The sequence below is a fragment of the Ovis canadensis genome, chromosome X, assembly GCF_042477335.2.
Source record: "Ovis canadensis isolate MfBH-ARS-UI-01 breed Bighorn chromosome X, ARS-UI_OviCan_v2, whole genome shotgun sequence".
In the NCBI taxonomy this organism is placed as follows: domain Eukaryota; kingdom Metazoa; phylum Chordata; class Mammalia; order Artiodactyla; family Bovidae; genus Ovis; species Ovis canadensis.
In genome coordinates, this window is record NC_091727.1 from 62,195,511 (window position 1) to 62,212,037 (window position 16,527).

Below are 16,527 nucleotides of genomic sequence, written 5' to 3' on the forward strand. Positions count from 1 at the left end.
AAGCCATAATCAGTTAGCTTGATTACTGAAGGGCCTGTAATCCAAAATTTTCCTGTCCTTAATTACGTTCTTTACTTAAATTACCTTTAGTGGCTTCCTATTACTTATAGGGCACTGCCAATTGTCCTTAAAGTAGCAATTAAACTCTTCAGTAACTTGACACCTACTTCCAATCTCAATGCACAGCCTGGGCTCTGAAGCTGACCTGGGTTTGAATCCCAACACTGTCACCCATTAGATGTGTAACAGTGCATATTGGTGACCTAACCTCTCTGGGCTTAAACTTTCCCACTTGTGAAAATAGTATACATCTCAGAAGGTTGTGAAATAAATAGAGCTAAATTGCATTAGAAAGGTATCCTAGAAATATTTAATTAGAAGTATCTACTATTATAATGACCTCTCCGGGAGGCTCCATCTAAAAATTGCAGACATATAACACCCATAGGTTGTTGTTGTTCAGTCTCTAAGTGGTATTTGACTCTTTGCAACCCCATGGACTGTAGTAACTGGGCTTCCCTGGTGGCTCAGAGGGTAAAGTGTCTGCCTGCAATGTGGGAGACCTGGGTTCGATCCCTGGGTTGGGAAGATCCCCTGGGAAAGGAAATGGCCACCCACTCCAGTACTCTTGCCTGGAAAATCCCATGGATAGAGAAACCTGTAGGCTACAGTCTATGGTAGGCTACAGTGGACTGCAGTAAGTCTGGCTTCCCTGTCCTTCACTATCTCCTAGAGTTTGCTTAGATTCATGTTCATTGGATCAGTGATGCCAACCAATCATCTCATCCTCTGTTGCCTGTTTTTCCTCCTGCCCTAAATTTTTCCAAGCATCAAGGTCTTCATCAATGAGTAAACTCTTCTCTTCAAGTGGCCAAAGTATTGGAGCTTCAGTTTCAGCATCAGTCCTTTCAATATTCAGGGTTGATTTCCTTTAGGATTGACTGGCTTGATATCCTTGCCATCCAAAAGACTCTCAAGAGTCTTCTCCAACACCACAGTTTGAAAGCATCAGTTCTTTAGTACTCAGCCTTCTTTACGGTCCAACTGTCACATCTGTACATGACTAATGGAAAAACTATAGTGTGGACTATACGGAAGTTTGTTGGCAAAGTGATGTCTCTGCTTTTTAAGATGCTGTCTAAGTTTGTCACAGCTTTTTTTCCAGGGAGCAAGTGTCTTAATTTTAAGGCCTCAGTCACCATCCACAGCCATCTTGGAGACCAAGAAAATAAAATCCACTGTTGTTTCCATTTTTTTTCCTCATCTATTTGCCAAGAAGTGATGGGACTAAGTGTCATTCATGATATTAGTTTTTGAATGTTGAGTTTTAAGCCAGCCTTTTCACTCTCCTCTTTCAAACTCATCTAGAGGCTCTTTAGCTCCTCTTCACTTTCTGCCATAAGGGTGGTATCATCTGCATATGTGAGGCTGCTGATATTAATCCCAGCAATCTTGATTCCAGTTTGTGATTCATTCAGCCCAGCATTTCATATGATATATTCTGCATATAAGTTAAATAAGCAGGATGACAATATACATCCTGATGTAATCCTTTCCTAATTATGACCCAATCCATTGTTCCATGTCCAGTTTTAACTTTTGCTTCTTGACCTGCATACAAATTTCTCAAGAGGCAGGTAAGGTGGGTATACCAGAGTATACCCATATCTTTAAGAATTTTAAACAATTTGATGTGATCCATACAGTCAAATGCTTTCAAGTAGTCAATGAAGCAGAAGATGTTTTTCTGGAATTCCCTTGCTTTTTCTATGATCCAACAGTTGTTGGCAATATGATCTCTGTTACTCTGCATTTTCTAAATCTAGCTTGTACATCTGGAAGTTCTCAGTTCATGTACTGCTGAAGCCTAGCTTGAAGGAGTTTGAGCATTACCTTCCTAGCATGTGAAATGAGTGTAACTGTGAGGTTGTTTGAACATTATTTAGCATTGCCCTTTGGGACTGGAAAGAAAACTGACCTTTTCCAGGCCTGTGGCCACTGCTCAGTTTTCCAAATTTGCTGGCATATTGAGTGCAGCACTTTAACAGCATCATTTTTAAGATTTGAAATAGCTCAGCTAGAATTCCATCACCTCCACTAGCTTTGTTCCTAGTAATGCCTCCTAAAGTCCCCGTGACTTCACACTCTAGGATGTCTGGCTCTAGGTGAGTGACCACACCATTGTGGTAATCCAAATCATTAAGACCTCTTTTTGTATAGCTATTCTGTGTATTCTTCTATGTCTTCTTAATCACTTCTGCTTCTGTTAGGTCCTTACAGTTTCTGTCCTTTATTGTGCTCATCTCTGCATGAAATGTTCCCTTGATATCTCTAATTTTCTTGAAGAGATCGTTGCTGCTGCTGCTGCTGCTGCTGCTGCTGCTGCTAAGTCGCTTCAGCCATGTCCGACTCTGTGCGACCCCATAGACGGCAGCCCATGAGGCTCCCCCATCCCTGGGATTCTCCAGGCAAGAACACTGGAGTGGGTTGCCATTTCCTTCTCCAATGCATGAAAGTGAAAAGTGAAAGTGAAGTCGCTCAGTCGTGTCCGACTCTTCACGACCCAATGGACTGCAACCAGGCTCCTCCACCTGTGGGATTTTCCAGGCAAGAGTACTGGAGTGGGTTGCCATTGCCTTCTCCGAGACAGACTAGTTTATATATATATGTGTATATATATATACACATATATATATATACACACACATACATATATATATATATATACACCCTTTTTTTCAAATTACAAGCACTATATAAATATGAAAAAAAAGGTGAACAATTATGGAAATAATTTCTAGCCTACATATAAAGTTACAAATATTTAGAGTTGGAAGGAGCCATAAGGGACACAGTCTCTGACCTTCCTGGTGAATTACCTGCACTGAGACACAGAATGATGAAGCAGCTTGCCCCAGGTCACTGAGTTAAAACACAACAATGCTGAACAATAAAGCAGAGCAAAAAAATCCAGTTCATGGCACTTTCTACTGTGCATTCAGTTCGAATAACGTATGAGTGTCTACTATGTGCAAAGTACTGTATAAAAAATGAAAATACCCTTGTCTCTGCTATCAAGAAGATCACAGTTTACACGGGGAGACAGACTAGTAGTAGTTACAAAATAAAGCATAAGTAGAATAATAAAAAGTACAGTTAACTATCTTTTGAATCAAATATAATTTGCTTTTTCCTCCTATTGGGCCTTTTCCCACAATTTAATCAAAATCTACCTATCCTGTCTAATAACAAAAAAGGTACATATTAAGAATCATACAAATAAAATGTGAGGAGTAGGGTAACAGTGGTTTTGTGCTTGGTACACCTCTGTTATGTTTCATTTCTTATTACTACTGTACATTATTTTTGTAACCTTTTAAAATGCTTAAGGTCAACACATTCCTTCACAACATTCTGAGTTTAAAATTTTATATTACTTTATAAAATTACATTATAAAGACTGTAGCAAAAAAGAAATATGCCACACATCACTGAAAAAGGAATGAAATGATGCTGTATGCATTAGCTTTGCTAGTTGAAGAGATCGTTAGTCTTTCCCATTTTATTGCTTTCCTCTAGTTCCTTCCATTGATCATTTAAGAAGGCTTTCTTTTCTCTTCTTGCTATTTTCTGCACCTCTGCATTCAGATGGGTGTATCTTTCCCTTTATCCTTTGCCTTTCTCTTCTATTCTCTCCTCAGCTATTTGTAAGGCCTACTCAGACAACCATTTTGCCTTGTTGCATTTATTTTTCTTTGGGATGGTTTTGGTCACCACCTCTTGTTCATTGTTACAAACCTCCATCCATATTTCTTCAGGCACTCTGTCTACCAGATCTAATCCCTTGAATCTATTTGTCACTTCCACTGTATAATCATAAGGGATTTTATTTAGGTCATACCTGAATGGCCTAGTGGTTTTCCCTACTTTCTTCAATTTGAGTCTGAATTTTTCAATAAGGAGTTCATGATCTGAGCCACAGTCAGCCCCAGGTCTTGTTTTTTGTTGACTGTATAGTGCTTCTCCATCTTTGGCTGCAAGGGACATAATCAATCTGATTTCAGTATTGATTATCTGGTGATGTCCATGTGTAGAGTTGTCTCTTGTGTTGTTGGTAGACGGTATTTGCTATGATCAGTGCGTTCTCTTGGCAAAACTCTGTTAGCCTCTGCCCTACTTCATTTTGTACTCCAAGGCCAAACTTGCCTGTTGCTCTAGGCATCTCTTGACTCCATACTTTTGCATTCCTGTCCCCTATGCTGAAAAGGAAATCTTTTTTTGGTGTTAGTTCTGGAAGGTCTTGTAGGTCTTCATAGAACCATTCAACCTATATTTCTTCCGCATTAGTGGTTGGGGCATACACTTGGATTACTGTGATGTTGAATGGTTTGCCTTGGAAATGTACTGAGATCATTCTTTCATTTTAGAGAATGCACTCAAGTACTGCATTTCGGACTCCTTTGTTGACTATGAGGGATACTCCATTTCTTCTAAGGGATTCTTGCCCCAGAATAGTAGACATAACGGTCATCTGAATTAAATTTACCCCCCCTGTCCATTTTAATTTACTGAATCCTAAAATGTTGACACATATACTACACTGCCTAGATAAGGTTTTCTGGCTGTATTATGCTATTTCAGATCTCCATATATTTGCTTCATGCTATTTCCTCTGTTTCTAATGTCTCCATCCTCCTATATCCAAAGAATGTCTATTTATCCTTTGAGATTCACTTTAGGTGACATCTTCTTCAGGGCTCTCTTAGCCCACTGTCCTCATCTTGATTGACACCATTGGTAAGTCTAGCATGTTGCAATTTTCTGTTTCCTATCTGCCTTTCCTACTAATTGGTAAATAACTTCCAAGTGTGTGTGTGCCTCACACAGAGCAGATACTGATAATTATTTTGATAGAACTCAGAGACTCTAGTGCTCTTTTATGTAGTAGTAGTTCAGGCAGCCAAGTAAAAACTGTTTGGCCCTTGGTCACTTTGGTTGTGAGTTGAGGGGATAAGGCAGTGGAATAGCTCACTGAAAACCAAATTGAAAATCCTGTCCAGATCAAGGCCCTTGAAAGATTCACTGGCATCAAGAGGCAGGCTCTAGTCACTGAGTAAACTGACAGGGACTGAATCCTTAAACAAATCCTAACAAAATCTGTTAATCCCATGACAAAGGCTGGGTACCATTCAGATGATAATGAACAGTAACTATTCACTGGCCTTTGATATAGCTGGACTGGTGATGGATCCCTTTCAACCTTAAATACTTACACAATTAATTAACCTTTATTCTTTAGTGACAGAATTGTTTAGATGTTGAAACAGAAAAGCAACTCCATGCTGCCACCAAGGGATCCAGAATGGCTAAACCATTAGTAACAAATCAAGGACACTAGTGAGACAACAGCCTCCAGCATGTATGATTGCTTATCTCCTTCTTAGAGTTTTGCAAGAAAGTTACTTTGGTTGAATATGCAATTCACCTAATCCCATAACTCCAAAAGGCATAGTATTTGATCTCTGAAGCCTAGTTTCACAGAGGGAAAAGCACTTAGTCAAGGTCAATTTGTGAGTATATGGCAATACAGGGATTCAAACCCATATCTGTTGGGCTCCAAGTCTTACAGTCATCTCATTGCATCCCACTGCCTCCTTATCTAGTATCTAGTTCCTGTCAAGAAATCAGCCCCAATGGGATCCTTTTTAAGCTAAAGCTACCTTATATTTCTCTGATGTATTTGCTTGGTATTTCATTTAAGACATTCTTTTCCTTCTTGGTCTTCTTATGAGATTTGAAAGTTATTCTATTCTCTGGGGAAATTTCTTTCCATGTGATATCTCTCCTTTTGTTATACATTTTGAAAACCAGTAAGAGGCATAATTTTTGGTTAATAAGATGAACAAAACCAAAAATAAGGGCATCATGAGTAGTGAATTATGTAGGAGTTGGTAATATGAATTGAGAGCAAAGAAATCTTAAATTCTCTAGGTCACTTAGACTAGAGAAAATGGGTACAACTTTTTGAAGATCAAATTTAAAACAAAGAAACAGGTATTATAGGGAGGTTATAAGAAGGGCTTCCCTGGTGGCTCAGACAGTAAACAATCTGTCTGTAATGAAAGAGACCTGGGTTTGATTCCAGTTTGGGAAGATCCCCTGGAGGAAGACATGGCAACCCATTTCAGTATTCCTGCCAGGAGAATCCCCATGGACAGAAGTGCCTGGTGGGCTACAGTCCATGGGGTTGCAAAGAGTTGGACATGACTGAGTGACTAATCATAGCACTTAAGAAGCCTCAAGTTTAGGAAAAAATAACTTTGATTGAATGGTTTAGATAAGAGGTTATAAGTTTTGTTTTTATAGACATTTTAATTTATAACCTCTGATCCAAACCATCTAATCAAAATTCCTACTTTATTATCCAATAATCCCAGTTCTAGGTACATATCCAAAGGAAATGAAATCAAAATTTCAAAGAGAATATCTGTATTCCTATGTTCATTGCAGCATTAGTCACAATAGCCTGTGTCTTTAGATGGACAAACAGATAAGGGTATACATACAATGGTTTATCAATACACCTTTCAAAAGAAGGAAATCCTGCCATTTGCAATAACATGGATCAACATGGAGGACACTATGTTAAGTGAAATAAGCCGGACACAGAGAGTGAAATGATGGTAGTTGCCAGAGACTGAGGAGAGTGGTGGAAAAATGGGGTGATATTGGTTAAGAGGTACAAAGTTTCAGGTACATAAGATGAGTAAGTTTGGAGATCTAATATATATCAATATGAATGTAGTTAACAATATTGCATTTTCCTCTTGAAATTTACTAACAGGGTATATCATAAGTGTTCTTACTAAAAAGAAAGAAAAAGAAAAAGCGAGGAAGGAAGGAAGGATGGAAGGAAGAGAGGAAGAAAGAAAATGGTAACTATATGAGGTGATGTTGTTATTTAGTCACTAAGTTGTGTCCAACTCTTTTGCAGCCCCATGGATTATAGCCTGCCAGGCTGTTTTGTCCATGGAATTTCCCAAGCAAGAATACTGGAGTGGGTGGTCATTTCTTTCTCCAAGGGATCCTCACAAGCCAGGGATCAAACTGGCATCTAATTAGCTTTATTATGGCAATTATTTCACAGAATATAGATATACCAAATGTCATTATGGTATATAAGTTACACAACATAAATTATACAACTTTATTTGTCAATTAAACCTCAACAAACATGAAAAAATAAAAGCAAAACCTAAATAAGTTCATTAAACTGGTTCCATCAATAATGTGTTATATGACTTTGGGCATATATTTTTCTATCCCTAAGTATCTGTTCCCTCACATCTAAAATAAGATTATTATGTAATCTAAAAAGCCTTTTGGCTCTGCCATTCAGTGACTCTATGAGCATCCTCTCTGGAAAATAATTAGAAAAAAGACAGTCACACATTATGTGTCTACTGTTGGAAGAACACAGAACCATTTATTAAGTATGTTTGCCCTCCTTACTTGAAACACCCTCTCAAAGAAAATCCAAAATAACAACAACAACAAAAAAAACTCAAATTGCGCAAAAAAGAAATAAAAAGAACTTGAATCAGAGCAAGCCTTTTGATTCAACTATGGTAAACTAAAGAACAAATTACCTGCTTTATTTAACAAATAAGTTATAAGAAAAAAGAAAAAGATGAAGAAGGAACTAATAGTACTTCTGATGGGCTCAATAAAGGACAGAAATGGTAGGGACCAAACAGAAGCAGAAGATATTAAGAAGAGGTGGTGTGGTGGATTCATGTTGATGTGTGGCAAAATCAATACAATATTGTAAAGTAAAAAATAATAATAATAATAATAAATAAAGTTAAATAAATAAAAAAGGAAAAGAAAAAGAAAAAAAACAATACACAGAAGGAATGTACATAAAATATCTTCAGGACTCAGAAATCACCATGGTGTGGTCACTCACCTAGAGCCAAATATCTTGGAATGTGAAGTCAAGTGGGCCTTAAGAAGCATCACTACAAACAAAGCTAGTGGAGTTGATGGAACTCCATTTAAGCTATTTCAAATCCTGAAAGATGATGCTGTGAAAGTGCTGCACCCAATATGCCAGCAAATTTGGAAAACTCAGCAATAGCCACAGGACTGGAAAAGGTCAGTTTTCATTCCAATCCCAAAGAAAGGCAATGCCAAAGAATGCTCAAACTACTGCACAATTGCACTCATCTCACACGCGAGTAAAGTGATGCTTAAAATTCTCCAAGCCAGGCTTCAACAATATGTGAACCAATAACTTCCAGCTGTTCAAGCTGGTTTTAGAAAAAGCAGTGGAACCAGAGATCAAATTGCCGACATCCTCTGGATCATCGAAAAAACAAGAGAGTTCCAGAAGAACATCTATTTCTGCTTTATTGGCTATGCTAAAGCCTTTGACTGTGTGGATCACAATAAACTGTGGAAATTTCTGAAAGAGATGGGAATACCAGACCACCTGACCTGCCTCCTGAGAAATATGTTTGCAGGTCAGGAAGCAACATTTAGAACTTGACATGGAGTAACAGACTGGTTCCAAATAGGAAAAGGAGTACATCAAGGCTGTATATTGTCACCCTGTTTATCTAACTTACATGCAGAGTACATCATGAGAAACGTTGGGCTGGAGGAAGCACAAGCTGGAATCAAGATTGTTGGGAGAAATATCAATAACCTCGGATATGCAGAGGACACCACCCTTATGGCAGAAAGTGAAAAGGAACTAAAAAGCCTGTGATGAAAGTGAAAGAGGAGAGTGAAAAAGTTGCCTTACAGCTAAACATTCAGAAAACAAAGATGATGGCATCTGGTCCCATCACTTCATTGGAAATAGATGGGGAAACAGTGGAAACAGTGTCAGACTTTATTTTTCTGGGCTCCAAAATCACTACAGATGGTGATTGCAGCCATGAAATTAAAAGACACTTACTCTTTGGAAGGAAAATTATGACCAACCTAGATAGCATATTGAAAAGCAGAGACATTACTTTGCCAATAAAAGTCTGTCTAGTCCAGGCTATCAGTGGTCATGTATGGATGTGAGAGTTGGACTGTGAAGAAAGCTGAGTGCCGAAGAATTGATGCTTTTGAACTGTGGTGTTGGAGAAGACTCTTGAGAGTCCCTTGGACTGCAAGGAGATCCAACCAGTCCATCCTAAAGGAGATCAGCCCTGGGTGTTCTTTGGAAGTAATGATTCTAAAGCTGAAACTCCAATACTTTGGCCACATGATGTGAAGAGTTGACTCACTGGAAAAGACTCTGATGCTGGGAGGGATTGGGGGCAGAAGCAGAAGGGGACAACAGAGGATGAGATGGCTGGATGGCATCACCGACTTGATGGACATGAGTTTGAGTGAACTCCAGGAGTTGGTGATGGACAAGGAGGCCTGGCGTGCTGCAATTCATGGGGTTGCAAAAAGTCAGACAGAACTGAGCCACTGAACTGAACTGAACTGAACTGATGCTTGGAATGATTGAGAGTGGGAGGAGAAGGGGACAACAGAGGATAAGATGGCTGGATGGCATCATCGACTCAATAGACATGGGTTTGGGTGGACTCCGGGAGTTGGTGATGGACAGGGAGGCCTGGTGTGCTGAAGTTCATAGGGTCACAAAGAGTCGGACACGACTGAGTGACTCTACTGAACTGAACTGAGGGTTTCCTTGGTGGCTTAGTGGTAAACACTTTTCCTGGCAATGGAGGAAACTCTGGTTTGATCCCTGGGTCAGGAAGATCCCCTGGAGAAAGAAATGGAAACCCACCCCAGTATTCTTGCCTGGAGAATTCCATGGACAGAGAAACATGGATAGTTATAATCCATGGGTTCACAAAAATGTCGGACACCACTTAGTGACTCAAAAACAAAAGTGGTCCAGTGGAGACAGGAATGGGGCAGGAAGGAATGACATTGCCCAAAGACACTGCAGACTGGCTAGAACTAAGTATGTCCAAGATGGTGGGAAGTCGGCCTCCACTAGAACTTGAGCCTTAGTATCAGTTCAGTTCAATTCAGTCGCTCAGTAGTGTCCGACTCTTTGCAACCCCATGAATCGCAGCACACCAGGCCTCCCTGTCCACCACCAGCTCCTGGAGTTTACCCAAATTCATGAACTTTAGTATATGCTCATTGCCATACATGTGTGCTCAGTCACTCAGTCACGTCTGATTCTTTGTGAGCCTATGGACTGTAGTCCACCAGGCTCCTCTGTCCATGGGATTTTTCAGGCAAGAAAACTGATATGGGTTACCATTTCCTCCTCCAGGGATCGAACCTGACCCTGGGATTGAACCCACATCTACTTTATTGGCAGGCATATTCTTTACCACTGAGCTACCTGGGAAGCCCCACTGTAATACACTAGCAAGCTAAATGACACACTACAGGCACCATGACAGTCCTGAGGCTGACCATGAAAGTTCAAAAAGTGGGCAGAGCCCAACTCCCTGATATCCCCACCTCTTCCCCCAAATAGCTGGAAAAATCCTCCCATTCATTAGCCTATAAATTACCCAGTCCTATAAAAACTGTCAACCCTGTGCTTTCTCTCTCTTGCCTCTTGCCTTCTAAGATGGCCCACACTCTGTCTATGGGTCTATGGAGTGTGTATCTCCCTGAATAAACTTTCTTTTTCTTTATTATGGCTCACTCTTGAATTCTTTCCTGTGCAAAGCTAAGAATCTGCACTTGGTGGCCATCTCAGGGACTTGCCTGAGGCGTGGGACATGACCATCCACTCACAACTCACTCTCTTGAAACACAGCAGTAAAGAATCTGCCAATGCAGAGGACATATGGGCATGGTTCATTTCTTAGTCCAGGAAGATTTCACCTGCTTCATAACTACAGAAAGCCATTCACTCTGGAGCTTGTGTTCTGTGACGAGAAGCCACCACAATGAGAAGTCTATGTACTATGACTAGAGAGAAGCCCCCGTTTGCTGCAACTAGCGAAAGATTGCATGTAGCAAAAAAGACCCAGGACAGCCAAAAATAAATAAATAATTTCATTCAAAAGAAGGAACTTATAGATTAGGAACATGACAAAAAAATCATGGAGACTCTATCCTATTAAACCTTGGCCTCTATGTTCTTTATTAGCCCTCCAAGTGATTCTGATGGGCTTCCCTGGTGTCTCAGATGGTAAAAGAATCTGCCTGCAATTCAGGAGACCAGAGTTTAATCCCTGGCTTGGGAAGATCCTCTGGAGAAGGCAATGGCTGGACGGAGAAGGCAATGGCTGGACGGAGAAGGCAATGGCTGGACGGAGAAGGCAATGGCTGGACGGAGAAGCCTGGCAGGCCTGAGTCCATGGGGTTGCAAAGAGTTGGATTAAGTGACTAATACACACACAAGTGATTCTGATACACACAAAAGTTTGAGAACCACTGCTATAGATAAGGAATCACGAAACTGTGGCCCTTCAGCCAAATCCAATGTTTTTGTAGGTAAAGTTTCACTGGAGAATTGTTTTGTGTATTCATCCACATATTTTAATGGCTGTTTTATATTACAATGGTAGAACTAAGTGGCTTGGAGGAAGTCCATATACCTCACAAAACCTTCAATATGCATTATCTAATCCTTTCCAGAAAACGTTTTGCTGATTTCCGCTAGAGATTAAGAGAATTAAAAAAATATATTAGAAAATATTTCTATGTGTGGATACTATTTGGACCCTGATTCAAAGAAAAACATATAACAAATTTGAGACTACTGGAAAATTGATCACAGAATATTTAATAATATTAAGTAATTGTTAATAATTTTTTAAGATATGATAAATTATATCACATTTATAAGTACAAAGAACTTTAATTTTAAATATACATACTGAAATATTTATGGATAAAGTAATATAATATCTTAGACTTCCTTCAAAATAAAATAGAGGGGAAAATAATAAATAATAGGGATATAAATGAAACAAGATTTGCTACATGTTGATAATTGTTGAATCTGGGTAGTAGGCATACGAGAGAGTTCCTTTTACTATTCCTTCTGTTTTTTATGTTTGAATATTAAATACTCAACAACAACATATCAGTATTAAATATTGCATATACCTAAAGTCTTGAATAATATAGTTTTTAAATGAATGAGATTGAGTCAGTGTCTGTCACTAAGTGAGCAGTCCCTGAAACCAAGCAGGGCCCTGTGGGGCTCCCAGGCGTGGAGGCCTTTTTTTGTCACCCATTACTTATAGACAAATTCCAGCCTTCATGACTTTCTTTGCATCCAAAGGGCAGATTTGAACAATTGCTAATCAAGTGAGGATCAGCCAAGTAACTACCTGAGACAAGATTAAAGAGACCAGAGAAGCTCATCAAGATTAGAAGTTTACAGTCTGTAGGAACTTGCTGCTGCTAAGTCGCTTCAGTTGCCTCTGATTCTGTGCAACCCCCTAGATGGCAGCCCAGCAGGCTCTGCCATCCCTGGGATTCTCCAGGCAAGAACACTGGAGTGGGTTGCCATTTTGGAATAGAACTTTATTCTACTGTTGTGTGAAAACTGTATAAATCTTAATTAAGTTGAATTGGTTCATGGTGCTTTTCAGGTCTTCTATATCCTTCTACTCCTCTGTATATTTATTCTATTAATTTTAAGAGTTTTATATTGAAACTCCAACTAAAAATTTTAATTTATCTACTGAAAAAATAATTGTAATATATAGTGGAACTATATGTAACTTTGTTCTGTATTTTCTAAGTCTTCTGTAAATGTGTTATCATAATTTCATAATTCAAAAAGAAAGAGAAAACAAAACAAAAAGATTAGAAGACCAACCACTTGAGATGAGATCAAAGGAGCACAAGCCCTGCTCACACCCTAATCTTGTCAGAGACCTTATCCTTGAACCATTGTTATAAAACCCTTTATCAAATCCTCTGGGGTTGTGACAGGCAGTTTTTTTTTTTTTTTTTTGAAGCAGGAACCTGCTGTGTCCCCCTTTGCCTGGCAAAATAATAAAGCCATTCTTTTCTACTTCACCCAAAAACTCTGTCACCAAGATTAGATTCAAAACAGTATACAGAGAAGCTGAGCTTTTGCTAACATTACCATCCATGTGTAGACAGCTTTGGTTTCTTCCACTGGTGTTATACTGGTGTTATGTTATCCATAATTTACTTTAAATACTTACACATAGCCAGTGAAATGTCCTGAATTTCACCAATGTCATTAATTGCAATGACATCATTATTGTATTGTATACTACTAAGAAAGAAAAAAAATTCACTGTCAACTCATTATGCTTCTGAAGACATTTTAAATAGAAAATAAATTCAACAATGAATACAATTTAACTAAAATGACTATAACATGAGCAGCAATGACCATGTTCATGCATGTAGAAGTTATAATTACATAAAAACTGCCACCTGATAACAGTGATTTTAAGAAGCCATTGTTTCCAAGAGGGAGCCAAAATTCATGTTACAATCTGAAAAAGATAAGGGCTCCTAATAATGGAAGGAATTTAATATATGTATTTGTTAGTTTCCTTGCACACTCTAGGACAGGTGCATAACAGAAGCAGAAGAGATGAAGAGGTGGCAAGAATACACAGAACTATACAAAAAAGGTCTTAATGACACAGATAACCATGATGGTGGGATCACTCACCTAGAGCCAGACATCCTTGAGTATAAAATCAAGTGGGCCTTAGGAAGCATTACTATGAACAAAGCTAGTGGAAGTGACAGAATTCCAGTGGAGCTATTTCAAATCCTAAAAGATGAAGCTGTTGAAGTGCTGCACTCAATATGCCAACAAATTTGGAAAACTCAGCAGTGGCCACAGGACTGGAAAAGGTCAGTTTTAATTCAAATCAAAAGAAGGGAAATGCCACAAGATGTTCAAACAACCATACAATTGTGCTTATTTCACATACTAGCAGGTTATTGGTTTCAACAGTATGTGACCTGAGAAATTTTAGATATGTGAGCTGGATTTAGAAAAGGCAAAGGAACCAGAGATCATATTGCCAACATCCACTAGATCATAGAAAAAACAAAGAAATTCCAGAAAAACGTCTACTTCTGCTTCGTTGACTATTCTAAATCCTTTAATTGTGCGGATCACAACAAACTGTGGAAAACTCTTAAAGAGATGGGAATACAAGACTACCTTACCTGCCTCCTGAGAAACCTATATGTGAGTCAAGAAGCAACTGTTAGAACCAGAGAGGAAACAAAGGACTGGTTCAAATTTGGGAAAGGAATATGTCAAGGCTGTATATTGACACCTTGCTTATTTAACTTCTATGCAGAATACATCATGCAAAATACTGGGCTGGATGAAACACAAGCTGGAATTAAGATTGCCAGGAGAAATATCAACAACGTCAGATATGCAGATGATACCACTCTGTGGCAGAAAATGAAGAGGAACTAAATAGCCTCTTGATTAGGATAAAAGAGGAGAATGAAAAAGTTGGTTTAAAACTCAACATTCAAAAACTAAGATCATAGCATCTGGTCCCATCACTTCATGGCAAATAGAAGGGGAAAAAATGGAAATAGTGACAGACTTTATTTTCGTGGGCTCCAAAATCAACTGTGGATGATGACTACAGCCAAGAAATTAAAAGACAATTGCTCCTTGTAAGTAAAACTATGACAAACTTAGACAGCATTTTAAAAAGCAGAGATATCACTTTGCCCACAAAGGTCCATATAGTCAAACTATGATTTTTCCAGTAGTCATGTACAGAGGTGACAGTTGGATCATAAAGAAGGCTGAGTGCTGAAGAACTGATGTTTTCAAACTGTGGTCCTGGAGAGAAGACTCTTGTGAGTCCCTTGGACTGCAAGGTGATCAAACCAGTCAACCGCAAAGGAAATCAACCCTGAAATTTCATTGGAAGAACTGATGCTGAAGCTGAAGCTCCAATACTTTGGTGACCAGATGGGAAGAGGTGGTGCATTGGAAAAGACCCTATGCTCAGAAAGATTGGGGGCAGGAGGAGAAGGGGGCAACAGAGGATGAGATGGCTGGATGGCATCACTGACTCGATGGACGTGAGTCTGAGTGAACTCCAGGAGTTGGTGATGGACAGGGAGGCCTGGCCTGCTGCGATTCATGGGGTCACAAAGAGTCAGACACGACTGAGCGACTGAACTGAACTGAAACATTCTTGGCAAAAATATTTGTTTATGTTGTATATGTCTTACCATAGCCCATCAGAAGGTCAGTTTGTATTATTATCAGTGATGCTAAATTTGATCAATTAATTAAGGCAGTGTTTGCCAGATAACTTCATTGTAAAGATAAAGTTTTTCATTTGTAATTAGTAAGTAATCTGTGGATAACACTTTGAAACTTTATGCATATCTTGTTCCTGAAAAATCTTTTACCCAATGGTATTGATCTATGCCTGAAACAGGGCACTGAGGTTGCAAACTAGTAGTTTTTCTTTTAAAGTATAGTTAATTTACAATATTAGTTTCAGGAGTACAATACAGTGATTCAATATCTTTATAGATTATACTCCATTCAAAGTTATAAAATATTAGCTATATTTCCTGTGCTGTAGAATATATCCTTGTAGCTTAATTTTATACACACTACTTTGTATAGCATTTCCCAGGTGGTGCTACTGGTAAAGAACCTGCCTGCCAGTGCAGGAGACATGAGAGGCAGGTTCGATCCCTGGGTCAGGAAGATCCCCTGGAGGAGGGCTTGGCAACCCACTCCAGTATTTTGTCTGGAAAATTCCAATGGGCAGAGGACCCTGGGGGACTACAGTCCATAGGGTCACATCGAGATTGCCAGGACTGAAGTGACTTAGTAAGCATACACTTTGTACTTTAGTCCCCTACCACTATCTTACCCTTCCCCCTTTCCCTCTACCCACTGGTAACCACTAGTTTGTTTTCTATATCTGTGAGTCTGTTGTGGCTTTGCTATGTACATCCATTTAACTTTTTTAGATTCCACATATAAATGATAACAATGAGTATTTGTCTTTCTCTATCTGACTTATTTCACTTAGCATAATACCCTCCAAGTCGATCCATGTTGTTGCAGATGACAAAATTTCATTCCTCTTGTGGCTTAGTTGTATTTCATTGTACATATATATACCATGGCTGCTTTATCAATTCATCTGTTGATGGATACTTAGGTTGCTTCCACATCTTGGCATTTGTAATTGACATGGTTATGAACACTGGAGAAGACTCTTAAGAGTTTCTTGGACAGCAAGGTGATCGAAGTAGTCAATCCTAAAGAAATTAACCCTGAATATTCACTGGAAGGACTGATGCTGAAGCTGAAGCTCCAATACTTTGGCGACCAGATGGGAAGAGGTGGTGCATTGGAAAAGACCATATGCTCAGAAAGATTGAGGGCAAGAGGAGAAGGGGGTGACAGAGGATGAGATGGTTGGATGGCATCACTGATTCAATGGACATGAGTTTGAGCAAACTCCAGGAGATGGTGAAGGACAGGGAAGGCTGGCATGCTGCAGTTTATGAGGTCACAAAGAGTCA

The 16,527-nt window shown here is 39.2% G+C and overlaps 1 protein-coding gene across 6 annotated transcripts in view; it reads right to left on the reverse strand.

Moving 5' to 3' along the window:
* OPHN1 (oligophrenin 1) overlaps positions 1-16,527 on the reverse strand; it is a 585,383-nt gene that overhangs the window by 124,257 nt on the left and 444,599 nt on the right. The window lies entirely within an intron of this gene.